This window comes from Halichoerus grypus, chromosome 2, assembly GCF_964656455.1.
Source record: "Halichoerus grypus chromosome 2, mHalGry1.hap1.1, whole genome shotgun sequence".
Classification (NCBI taxonomy): Eukaryota; Metazoa; Chordata; class Mammalia; order Carnivora; family Phocidae; genus Halichoerus; species Halichoerus grypus.
In genome coordinates this window covers 123,335,122-123,347,662 of record NC_135713.1, presented here as the reverse complement: position 1 = coordinate 123,347,662, position 12,541 = coordinate 123,335,122, and the positions used below count along the sequence as shown (strand labels likewise).

Here is a 12,541-nt window from a genome sequence, read left to right as displayed (position 1 = left end):
CGCGCACACCGCCGGTGCCCGGGCTGTACCCGACGCTTGAGAGGCTGCTTAAGGGTACTGCTTTTCCGATTCGTATGGTTCCCTCTGGCCAGTCGGGCCGGCTGAGAGCCCCAGGCCCGCGGCCCAGATCTTCTGAGACTGAAAGGGTTTTGGAGCAGGTGCCAGGTGTGGGTGCCAGCAGGCCTGACTCCTAGGGCGTGAGTTGTCCTTGCTGGGCCAGCAGCCTTGGTGGCCAGAGCACAAGGCCAGGTCTGGAGGGAGGTTGCATAGGTTGTTCAGCCGCAAAGCCATTGCCTGTGGCGGCTGGGGCTGCCTCCAAGGGTGGGTGTGAGGGAGATTTGGTCGCTCTGACAGGAAGGCTTCCTAAAGTGGTGTGTGGCTGTGTGAGCTGCCTGTGCGGGGAGTGGGGGTGGGGGGGTGGGGGGGTGGGGAAGCCAGGGGTTCCTCATTGTCATACCATTCTCTAAAGCCTCTGCCCAGTAGGCAGACATGGCAGTGGTAACCATCTGGACAAAGTCCATGTTCCCCACATATGCCAAGCTCTGTGGTGGAGTGGTGTGGGCCAAGGCATGGCAACAGAAATTCCTGCTCCATTACTTAGAAGTGCAAGTGACTTCACTACTTTAAGGCTTCATTTTGCTTCCTGTGCCTGTCATCGGGTGGCTGTGAGAGCTGTGTAAGATCACACTTATAAAGTGTTCAACAGAGTGCCTGTCCCATAGCTGGTGCCCAGGAAATGTTACTCATTGGTATCATTATAGGATGTATTTTAATATGTATTCTTTTGATTCTTATAAGTCCTTTTCTAAGTTGGTATTTTAATTCCTTATTTGATGGGTATGGAAACAGACTCAGAAGAAGAAATAACATGGGTAAGATCATGTGGCCAGGAAGCAGGTGGCTAGGCCAGGAGGGGCCGTGGTATATGTGGTTGCAGCTCTGGGGCTCCAGTCTCTGGGTTGTCCTGCCTCCCTCAGGCACTTGGGGAAGTGCTTCCTTCTTAGACTCAGCGACAGGGGATGGAGTGTCTCAGGCTCCAAGGGTCCCTGGGCTTGGCTCCCAGGCCACAGCTGAAGCCAGGGCAGAAGCTGCCAGGTTCTTCCAGCTCACACAGCTCTGTGCTGTCAGCTCACTAACTCTCTGGGGGTGCAAATACCCAGAGAGGGTCCTGGGGGGATGGGGAGGGCAGGATGCTGGGGGCAGAGTAGGAAAATGTGTACTGTCTCTTCCCAGTTTGAAACCTTGGCTGCCTTGAGAGGATGCTTGGCCATGAAGAGCCTGCCAGAGCTCGTGAGCTGGCTTCAGGCCATTTCCTGAGTCCTATGCATGCGGTTGTATCTATACTTAAAGCAAGGCCAACAGCTGGACATTTGGGTTTATGCAGATGAGTGCAAGGGAGTGATTTTTTTGGCATTAGCATTAATTTTTAAAATTTCTAATCTTTTGAAATTTTTTCTTAGTACAAAACCAAAACATTTGTTACAGAAAAATCAGAAAACACAAGCAGAAGAAAACATAAAAAAAAACAACACACACTTCCACCCACTCAGAGGTCTACACCAAGATGCCTACAGTGTTATCTTTTCAAACCCTTTGTCTTTGCTTGCATTCATTTGCACAAATGTGATCAGTGTGTATGTCCTATTCAATAACCCGCTTGTTTTACCTATCACTATATCATCAACATTCTCCCATATGACTGGTTTTGCTTCTCCAGTCTCTTTTTAATAGCGTCGTATGAAGTCATAGAGCATCATGCCTGAGAACTTGGTGTCTCCATGTCACACTGCCTGGGTGTGAATCCTGCTACTAGCTGTGTGACCTGGGGCAAATGATTTAACTCTTTTCAATATTGATTTTCTAATCTGTGAGGTGGTGATGATAATGGTACTTACAGCTTAGGGAGAATTAAATGAGATGGTGTCTGTAAAGCTTTTAATGCAGTCCCTATCACAGAGTAAGTGCTCAATAAGTGCTGTGTATTGTTTTAGTATTTTGGATGCAGCATATTCCACTGTACAGATGTGTCATAATTACTTTAAGTAATTACTCTCTGCTAGACATGTAGATTGTTTTCCACCATACTATTTCAGAAGCAGTGCTGTGTGACAGATATTCTTGTAGCTCAATTTTGGGGCCCTTTAAAAATTGATCATGTCTCAGAATCACTGGGCCATGGGTTATGTCCATTTTAAGGCTTTTAATACAAATTGCCCTTTAAAAAATATAATGCATTTTATTCTGCAAAAAGGATTTCTTACCTACCAAGCTTTCTCAGAACATGTGAAATAGATTTTTTTAAATTAACAGTGCTGATTAGTTAAGTAGGATCTAACCGCATCCGGGATCACAGGCACTGAGCTTTTATAGGAGAAAGTGGTTGGCCCTAAAAATACGGGCCAGTTTCCCAACTTCCAGGATGAGACCAGAGGTCAGACAATCTAGTGTTTTGTCCCTAGTTGTATTCCTTAGTCTATGTATGCTCATCTTTGGTTTGCAAAATACAGCCATGTGTTTTGTTTTTTATGATTTATTTATTTATTTATTTGAGAGAGAGAGAGAGAGAGAGAGAGAGAGAGAGAGAGAGAGAGACAGCACACGCAGGGGGGAGGGGGAGAGGGAGAGAGAGAGAGAGTCTTAAGCAGACTCTACACTGAGCGTGGACCCCAGTGCAGGGCTGGCTCTCAAGACCCTGAGATCACAACCTGAGCCAAAACCAAGAGTCGGATGCTTAACTGACTGTGCCACCCAGCTGCCCTAAAATATAGCCATGTGTTTCTGCAAGCAGAGCTCACTCCTGTTTGTGTGAGTTCTTTCAGGGTCGCTGGTACAGGAGAGGATGGGGGCCTTCTGCTGCCAACCTGTCTGTGGGTGATGCCGCTCAACTGAGACAGAGGGGGTTTCGACCTTTGACTTGCCTTTAGGGTGCAGACTCTACTGAGCTCATGTGGGGGGTCTTTGAGCAGGTGGATGAGGCAGGGTGAGGTGGATATGGGGAGGCAGTTCTATGCACAGCAACACTGCCTGATTGAAGGGGATCCCTGGAGTGCAGTGAAGGACCACACACATATCCTGCCCTTTGGAGCACAGTCTGGTGTGTGTGTGTGTGTGTGTGTGTGTAGGTGATTATGCTGGCCTCTGTGGAAGTGGTGCATGCAAGGTGTGGGGGGCACAGAGGTGGGAGGAAATATAAGCAGAAAATCATTCCTCGAGGGAGTGGAAAAATTGGCTGAGATCCTAGGAATTTGCATATTTATTCTGTTCACAGTGATTGAGTACCCACAGTGTGCCAGTCTCGTGCAAGGTGCTGGGGATATAAGGTGAGCGGAGGAGGGGTGTACCTGTTCCCAAGGAGTTCAGAGTCTAGTGGGGAAGACAGACATTAATCAGACAACCAGAAATGCACATGAAATTACTGCAGAGCTAGACGTGATGAAGGGAAGCTAATGCTATGGGGCTCATCAAGGGATCTGAGCAGGTTGGGGGGTGGGGGTGGCTTCCCAGAGGAAATGCCCACTGGACTGCAGTCTGAAGGATGAGAAGGTGTTAACCGGGTGACAATGGGAGGAGACCACTCCCGCCCCCTTATAGTCTCTGCTCCTCACACAGTGATCTCCTGGGGTTAACCCCCTGCTCAATGCCTTGCTGGCTCCTCATCTCACTCAGAGTCAAAGCCAGTCCCCTCGTGAGCAGCATCCACCTTTCTCCCTGTGGCCATGCTCCACCAGAGTGCCTTGTCCTCTCCTTCAGACATGCTGAGCCTGTCCCTATCTCTGATCTTTGTCCTTGCGGGACTCTCTGCCCATACCACTGCTCTCCAGGTGTTGGCAGGTGGCCCTCTTCTCCCAAATAGTCACTCTTGAGACCCAGTCACACTGTCACTCTCCTCGTCCCTGTGCCTGCAGTCACTCTCTGTGCTGTTGACCTATTTTACTTCTTACATTGTATGTGCAGCAACCTCACATGGTGCCATGTTAATGTTTATTTGAGAGTGTATTATGGGTCATCCTCTGTTCTGCTGGTTCTGTGAAGGTAGAATCTGTGTCTTCCTTACTCATCCTCAACCTACTGCAGTGCTTGGCCACATCTTTGAATAAATAAAAGTGTGTTTCAGGCAAAAGCCCAGGGGTGTGATAGAGAATTGCTGAATCCAGGCTGTGTAGACTACATGGTCAGGTGAGAGAGGGAGAGGGTAGGGGAGAGAGTGTGTGTGTGCGTGCATGCGTGCATGAAGGGGGTGGATAAAGGTGGCCATTGGCAAGACCATGTTCCCAGAAACGCCAGTTCTTCTCAGCACATTTGCTTCAGAGAAGTGTTTGCTGGGAGGAGGAGAAGGTGAATGAGCAGGAGTGTGGTTTTCCCAGGAAACCCTGCAGATATCTGGGCACCACCCCATAGGTCTGCTGAGCAGGTGGATGTTGACTGGTCAAGGCTGGTTTCCTGCCCAGGGAGCCCAGGGAGCTGAGAGACAACACTTCCCCATGGTGGAGGTCCGTGTACCTTTCGCCCAGCGTCACCCACAACCTGTGAGGCCCTGGGCAGCCAGTTGCCTCCTCTTTGCTGGCTTTCCTTTCGCACCGCTCTGCATACTGACCCTCTCCCCAGGGCCTTGCTCTGAGGGAGAGAGGGATGCAGATTGAGGTTTCCTGAGGACAACTCTTGGTTTTGTTCTTTATACTTGGAATGTTTAGAGAGCCTGAGAAACTAAGCATAGAGGAAATGGTGCAGGGGGTAAGTAGGCAGTGTCGAATTAGGCTTCAGGCAGCCTTGTAGAGCAGAGGGGCTCTGCCACTCAGGTGGGTAACCGAGGATCCTGTGTGTTGCACCAAACATGTGACAGGATGCTTGCAGCAAACGTGACACACCCACCGTTAGCATTTATCTTGCCATTTGTTTATTCAACACCACCTCACTGCAGACAAGCATCTTTACTATATCAAGAACACAAGCAAAGATGTTTTCAAAGGGGGCCCTAACAAATAAACGAGCAAAGGACATCAAAGGGCAATTCAGGGGGAACACAGAAAGAAAAGCAATTATTAACCAACTCATGAAAGAATGTGCATCCTCATTAGCAGTCAAGGAAAACCACATTAATGCTGCAGTATCATGCCATTTTGGTTTGGGTCCTACCTGATAATGAATATTTATTTTAAAGAGTAACATCCAAAGCAGACAATGGTAAAGGGCGGAAGCATCACTGGTGGAACTATAAATTGGTACAAGATTTTGGGACATTATATTTATAGTATGTACCCGGACGGTTTGAAATAAACTATTTCACCCCATTAACACACTTCAGATCTATTTAAACAGTTGATAAGGGGGAAATGTCACATGCAAATAAGGAGTTAACCTGAATGCCCAGCAGTGGGATGTTGGTTAAGTAAACAACGAGAGCTCTGAATGAAATATTATACTGGTATGAAGACTCCTGATTACCGAATCCGTGGAATTTCGTGGAGTAAATGCTTATGCAGCGAGGACAGACAACACAAGTTCGTGTAAACACCATGATTGCAAGTATGTAAGACAGAAACCACTGTATACAACATGGCAAAGTGAGAGATACAAACAGCATGCTCTTTTAGTGACGGGACTTCGGGCATTCTTAAAAGGTTTTCCCCTTGCTTTCCAGTTTATTTGAATGTTCTTATTCTGAAAGGAACTCAAGAGCATTCAGTTGAGACAGTTGAGAACTCAAGAGCATTCGGTTGAGACAGTGAGGCTGGGCCACCTTAACCACTGTGCAGGGTGGTAGGCACTCCCGTCCTGCAGCTGACACTGCAGTAGCAGCACATAGAGTTCTTGGGGTGCAGGTGAGCCCCATGAGGGCTTGGGCCCTGTCGTCACAGCTGTCCCCACCTTCCGCAGCATAGCTCACGGGCCTGTCCCAGCAGGCCCCACCTGCCTCGTCCTGCTTTGCCTCGTCCTGCTCCTGCCAGTCCTGCTTCATGCTCACAGCAGGGTCCTGGCCTCCCCCCAGGCCTCTGTGAAGGTCCACTGAGCCCTGTCTCCTGAATGGGTCCCGGGAGCTGCCCCTCACTGGCCTGTACTGCAGGCGTGTCCCCACCCCCTCCAGCCACACCCTCTATTCTCCAGTTCCCTGAGAACTCCAACTCAAGCTCCTTGGACAGCTTCCTGTTCCTCTGAAGCCTTCTTCCCTGCTCCTTGGCCAGGCTGGTTGCTGTTTTACCTTCTTAATCTGCAAAGAGGTCATTTTGCAGGGAAGCCTTCCATGACCATGCACATCTGCCCCATCCCCTCCCTGCCCCTGTCCCAGTCTGGGAGAGGCCGCTGCTGTCGGCCTGCATGGTCTGGAGACCCATTTTCTCTTTAGTACCGCTCCTCATACGCACACAGGCTCCTTCAAGATCTTCCCCATCAGTCCAGGAGCTTCAGAGGACTTTCTTATTGACGCCAGTGTTCCGGCAGGAACCCAGGGCCTGGCACACAGCAGGTGCTCAGTGAATGAATGAATGAATGATGAACGAACTAATGTGGATCACAGTTTACCCCAGTCTAGTGAGTTAGAGTCAGATTTCTCGGTTTAAAATCGTAGTCTACCACGATTTGCCTCTCTGTGCCTCTGCTTCCTCATCTGTAAAAATAGGATAGGAAAAATAGCAGTAGGACTGTGGTGGGGATTAAATAAGCTAATATAGGACAAGCATGCGGCACGGTGTCTTGTCACATAGCCAGTGCTCCACAGATCTCCGTTCTTATTTTATTTTACTATTATTATTAAATCTCCTCGGCTCGCCCCCTTATCTGTGGGTTTGCTTGGCTAATTGCTTTTGTTTTATATTTGTGAAAGGCTTATATAACCCTTACTTTGTGTCGAGGATTGTCCTGAGTGCTATACAACTATTTATTTAATCATCATAAACGCCTAGGGTGGGTGACCCCCATCTGTAAAATGGCGCAGAGACACAGAGAAGGTGAGTAACTTGCCCAACATAACTGGCCAGTGGCAGAGCTGATCTTCACCTCCAAGCAGTGTGGCTGGCTGCAGGATCGTGCTCAGAACAGCCATATGCTGCCCTCTGGGGAGGAGAGAACAGGGGAACGTGGCCTCCCCACTGCTTCCCTTGCCCTGTGATGCAGGCATGTGATCTTCAGCTCCTGTCCCTGCAGGGTGTCCCAGAGTTCCCATCTAGCTAGGGTTGCCGGATTGGGCAAACACAAATACACGATGCCCATGCAACATGTGGGGACACACTTACCCTAAAAAGTTACTCATTACTTGTGTGAAATTCATATGTGGAATTTAAGAAACAAAACAAAGGAGCATAGGGGAAGGGAGGGAAAAATAAAACAAGATGAAATCAGAGAGGGAGACAAACCGTAAGAGACTCTTAACAATAGGAAACAAACTGACGGTTGCTGGAGGGGAGGGGGGTGGGGGGTGGAGTAACTGGGTGATGGGCATTAAGGAGGGCATGTGATATAATGAGCACTGGGTGTTATATAAGACTGATGAATCACTGACCTCTACCTCTGAAACTAATAATATACTATATGTTAATTAACTGAATTTAAATTTAAAAAAAGTTAAAAAACAAATAATACAAAACCCCCAAAGTTAACTCAAGTTCCTGTATTTTAAATGGCCACCCTACATTCAGCATCAGGGGCAGCAATGTGGTTTTGGGCCAGCCTCCTTCAAGTGGTGGTCTCAGACACAGAGACGTGGAGCCCCCCTCGGATCTGCCTTGGGCACGGCTAGGGAGGGGAAGGATAGGCACACTTGTGAACTCTCTTGTGGGGCAGAGTGGACATTCAGGCTCTAGTGGGGGAGGGGGGAGGAGGAGGCAGTCTGAAAAGGCAGGCATCAAGGAGGACATTCCGGGTGGAAACAGCAGCTTAAGTAAGTGCTCAGGGAAGGGGGAGGTCACAGGCAGCTAGTCAGTAGACTGCTGTGAGGGTAGGGCAGGGATCTGGTGCAGGAGGGGGGAAAGCTGGATATGTGAATGAGGGCCATACTGCACAGGGCCTTGGGCTTCACCACCTAGATGATAAGGACCCCTGAACCCTATAAGCAGGAGGATCCCGTGATTAGGTTTTACCTGTTAGGAAGATCTCTCTGGCTGTCAGTGAAGGAGGCGTGACAGAGAGGGAGTTGGGAGGCGAGAGAAACCTTGGCCAAGGGAAGTCCTAGACCAAAGAGCAGGGAATAAACACTTTGTCTTCTTATTCCCAGAATTCTTTGTCTTCTCCTGAAAAATATAAGTCAGAGATGGAAAATGAAAGATGGTTCAGTCCACTCTGTTAAGGAGAGGGAGGTGTTTACAGTGCTGGTGCTTTTATTTCTACCAAGCCTTCTATCCATGGGTCTCTAGCACCCAGAGAAAGGAGCACAGCAGAAGGAGGAAGTGATTGGGTTTGGGGTGGGGATGTTTCTAATTTGCCTCTAAATCAGTGTCTCAGCCATGTATAAGGGGACAGGGTCAAAGGCATTGCTCAGAGGATTTACCTTCCAGGTGAACATTAGCCTTAATTAATCTTGTATGAAGAAAACTTTTCAACCAACTGTCCGAGATACATTGCAAATTTCTGTCTTAGCAACTAGACATTGCTTCTGAACACAATCACGTTCCTAACGGTGAATGATTTAGAGCTGTAAAAGAATTGTCATAAACAGCTCCCAGGAGCCAAGAGCACAGCCCAGATTTTAAGCACATAATGGAATCATATCAAAAGCAAGGAGGGGCAGCAGGACCCATAAATCCTTGAAGTGCAGAATCTGTCCATTGTGAAACTTGTGGGGAAGGGAAACCAGATGTGGATGCTGGAGAGGGGCAGGCGGGAGGGAGCAGGCAGGAGAGGGGGTGTGTGCGGGTGGAGGGGGCAGGTGGGAGGGAGGGTATGCAGGTGGGGAGGGTTACATGTGGGGGGGCAGGTAGCAGGGGGAAGGTGGGGGTAGGCAGGAGGGAGGATGTGCAGATGGGGGTGCAGGCAGGAGGGGACAGGCAAGAGGGAAGGTGTGCTGGTGTGGGGGCAGGCAGGAGGCACGGGGTTGAAGGGAAGCTGGTGTGGGGCAGGCAGGAGTGGGGGACAGGCAGGGGGAGGGGATGGATGGGCAGGTTAGAGGAAGGGGGGCACGCCCTGTGGGCTGCAGTGGAGGAAAGGGCTCCATGTGAGGGGAGGTACCTCCCGCAGCACTGGCAGAGCTGGAGTCCAGGTGCAGGCCCTGGAAAGAGGGCAGCTTTGCCCCTGTGTGAGGTGGCTGGGAGGTCCAGCTTCAAAGGGAAGAGGCAGAGACTGAAGGCTTACCATTCTTGTTGCTGCTTCTTCAGCTGGACTCACAGAAGTATTTTATAAGCTTTTCCTGAGTTTTTGTCTTTGAAGACAACATTTGAAGTAGTTCTTTAACAGTATACTTGAAATATCATGGAAAGACTAACTTTGTTTATCCTGTAGAGGAAAAGAGTAACACATGTGGAAATCCCTTTGGATTGGGGTAAAAAGTATGTTTGCCCAAGTGGCCCTCCTTGGCTTGAGATGGAGGATTTATTTTATTCTGATGTGCACAGTCCTTTGAAAACATCAAGGTGAACCCTTGCTGAGCACCGCATCTTTTCCAGGGAGCAGGGGCTGCAAAGATGTGGGCAGCTTCGTGACGTGTCTGTGGTGGAGGGGACCAAAGGCCAGCAGTCTGGGAAGATTCCTTTAAATGGGTTCCAGACGTGAGTTCTGGGATTTCAGAGGGTGGCTAGGGGCAGCCCCATTTAGCTAGGGAGCCAAGGGAGCTTTCATGGAGCAGGTAGGCTTGAAGTGGACCTTGCAGAATGAGAGAGATACCCAGGTAGAGAAGGGGAAGGGAAGGCAGAGCCATAGGGACTGAACAGCAGAACAGCCTGGAGGCAGAGTGTGGTGAGTCAGGGAGTAGCTGGTTCCATGAAAAGGTAGATGGCAGTTGTGGGCAACAGGGGCATTGTGGAGAGCCTTGAAGGCTGGTGTCAGGAACTTGTAATCAACTTATTGGAAAATTGAATTTGGTGCTTAGGTCTGTTTGATGCCGCTGCAACACTCATTTCTTTAAAAAAAATTTAAGCAACCGCCTCCCGCCCCCAACCAAACAATACAGCTATCCTGTCCTGAAAATAGTACAGGAGTACTGAAGAGAAGAAAGGGTAACATGGAACCCTCCACCCTGCCAAGAGCCAGTCCTGCTGTCCCATGCAGACTTTCACAGAATTACAGTCATGCTGTATGATCCATGTGCACTTGTCTTCCTTTGGTACACATTATTTTATGAGTCCCCTGTTTGCTCCATTTGATACCCACTTTAAATAGCCTAGGGAGGTATAAAAGGACCCTGGGGTACAATACAGCATTTCTGAAATATGAACAATTTCCAGCTTAGTGGTTTGAGTTTGGGTTCTCCAAAAGTTTCTCTAGTTCATACTTGCCAAAGGTTGGAGAGCCCTTTGGGCTGGCTCCTCCATTTCACTCAACTATGTGCTCCTATATACCAGGGAAAGTGAGCTTGTGTTACTGTGCCCAGGTTCCTGGATGGCCACTGGGGTGACAAAGGCCATGGAGCAGGACGGGGATTTATGGCAGTGCTCTGGGATGACCTCATGCATCTGCCAGGCACTGGGCTTGGCCTGTTAGGGGCCCCAGGTCAATCCTCTAAATAAAAGTCAATATGCTGAAGGACCAAGGTACTGAAATATCAGTTTATCAAAATTTGGTTTCTGTTCTCTATTAGTGACATTTATGGGCATTTGGTGTTTTCTTTTTTTTTTTAAGATTTTATTTATTTATTTGAGAGAGAGTGAGAGCAGAGAGGGAGAAGGAGACTCCCCACTGAACAGAGAGCCCAACATGGGGCTCGATCCCAGGACCCTAAGATCATGACCTGAGCTGAAGGCAGACACTTAACTGACTGAGCCACCCAGGCGCCCCGTGGGCATTTGGTTCTTGCCACAGCTGCTCATTTGGTGGTTGTGTTTTGGTATTTGGTGGTTTGACAGGCTTTCATGTATTTTGAATTTTGGATGTCTTGTGTGTTGCAAAAAGATTTTATAGATGGATTTTCAGTCCAGTCTCTTGATTTTCCTGACTCTATATATGCCCAAATTTGTTTAGTGAGACCTGAGAGGGACTGCATTTCAGGGATTGTGTGGAGAGGAGAGATTTGGGTGTGTTCTCACCCAGGGCTTGCATGTACCCATTCCATATCCACAACAAGAAAAACTGCTTTTAAGGAAAGCCCATCCCTGGGATGTAAGGCCCCTAACAAGAAGAGCTGCAAGAACCTGACTTTCATTGAGCTGGACCTCTCCCCCTCCTTCTTTCCACCCACCTGCAGTAGGGCCAGCCTGGGAGTCTGCCTTTGGAGACCAGTTAAGAGCTGGAGGAGGGGCCTTACCAACCCCATCCCTGCCTATGGCCTGGGCCCCGCCAGCCTATTGGGTATAGGAACTGTTCTATGGTTCCTGAATGCCTTTGCTCTGTGTCTGGGTCTGTAAAACCGCTTGGAGCCCCCAAGAATGCACCACACTCCCCTTGCAAAGTCACCCTTCATTTGTAGAATTTTTTTTTTTTTTTTTTTTTTTTTTTTACTGAAGGCACCTGGTTCCCTTAAGCTCAGGGCTTCTCAGAGGGCCCAGGGTCTGAGCCAGTGGAGGGGAACACAGCCCCTGCTGGGGGACTGTAAAGCCTGAGCGCTTCCAGGGCTGCTGCCGGCCCACCCCACCCCCACCCCAACACCTGCGCTTGCCCCCCCTCCCCCACACTGTTCCATCCAGTGAAGGCGAGTGGGAGGCTTTGCAGAAGAGATGATAGCCTGGCTTTGGGGGAGCTCCGCAGACATTCTCTGGCCCTCAGGTGGGGGCGGCCAGCAGGGGGCATTTGCTGCAGGCCTGCTCTGTGCTAGGTCTTGTGTACTGGTTCTTCACAGATACTGTCTCTTCAAACTATCAACCAAGCCCAATGTGCAGCCCTCTCTCCCCCCTTGGCAGAGAGAATAAATGACCTTTCTAAAGTCACCCAGCTTTTGGGCAGACGTGGGCCGCGAGCTCACATCTCAATTCCAAGGCCCATGCACTTGGCTTCATACTGCCCCCCACCCCCCACCCCACCACCTGATGCTCGAGCAGGAGCCTCCATGATGTCAGGGGGACGAGGACTGCCTTGTCTCCAAAGTTGTCCCCTGCCTATAAGGAACCTGTGATTTGGCTGTTAGACTGTACCTTTCTGGGCAAAGACATGGCCTCTTCTGGCGATGATGTGAGCGCAAAGCATTGGAGGGTCGTACACTGCCCTGCATCCATTTTTGTACCATCTGTAGAGAAAGCATTCTGATCCCCCTTTGGGGGTTAGAGGAACTGAGGCCCAGAGCAGAGAAAGAACTGCTTCTGCTCAGGAGCGGGGTTGTTCTCAGATGTTTGCCTGATGCCTAGCACGCTACCTGGCATGTCAGTATTCTTGGGATGGTCCTTCTGTGGGATGGAGGCTGACTAAGGCCCGTACTTGCCTGTTGTAGCTGCCTCCCTCAGCCTGCTCTGATTTCAGTGTGGCAGCTGTGTTG

General features: G+C 49.5%; 1 protein-coding gene across 10 annotated transcripts in view; it reads left to right on the top strand.

Moving 5' to 3' along the window:
• SLC25A48 (solute carrier family 25 member 48) overlaps positions 1 to 12,541 on the top strand; it is a 233,579-nt gene that overhangs the window by 40,415 nt on the left and 180,623 nt on the right. The window lies entirely within an intron of this gene.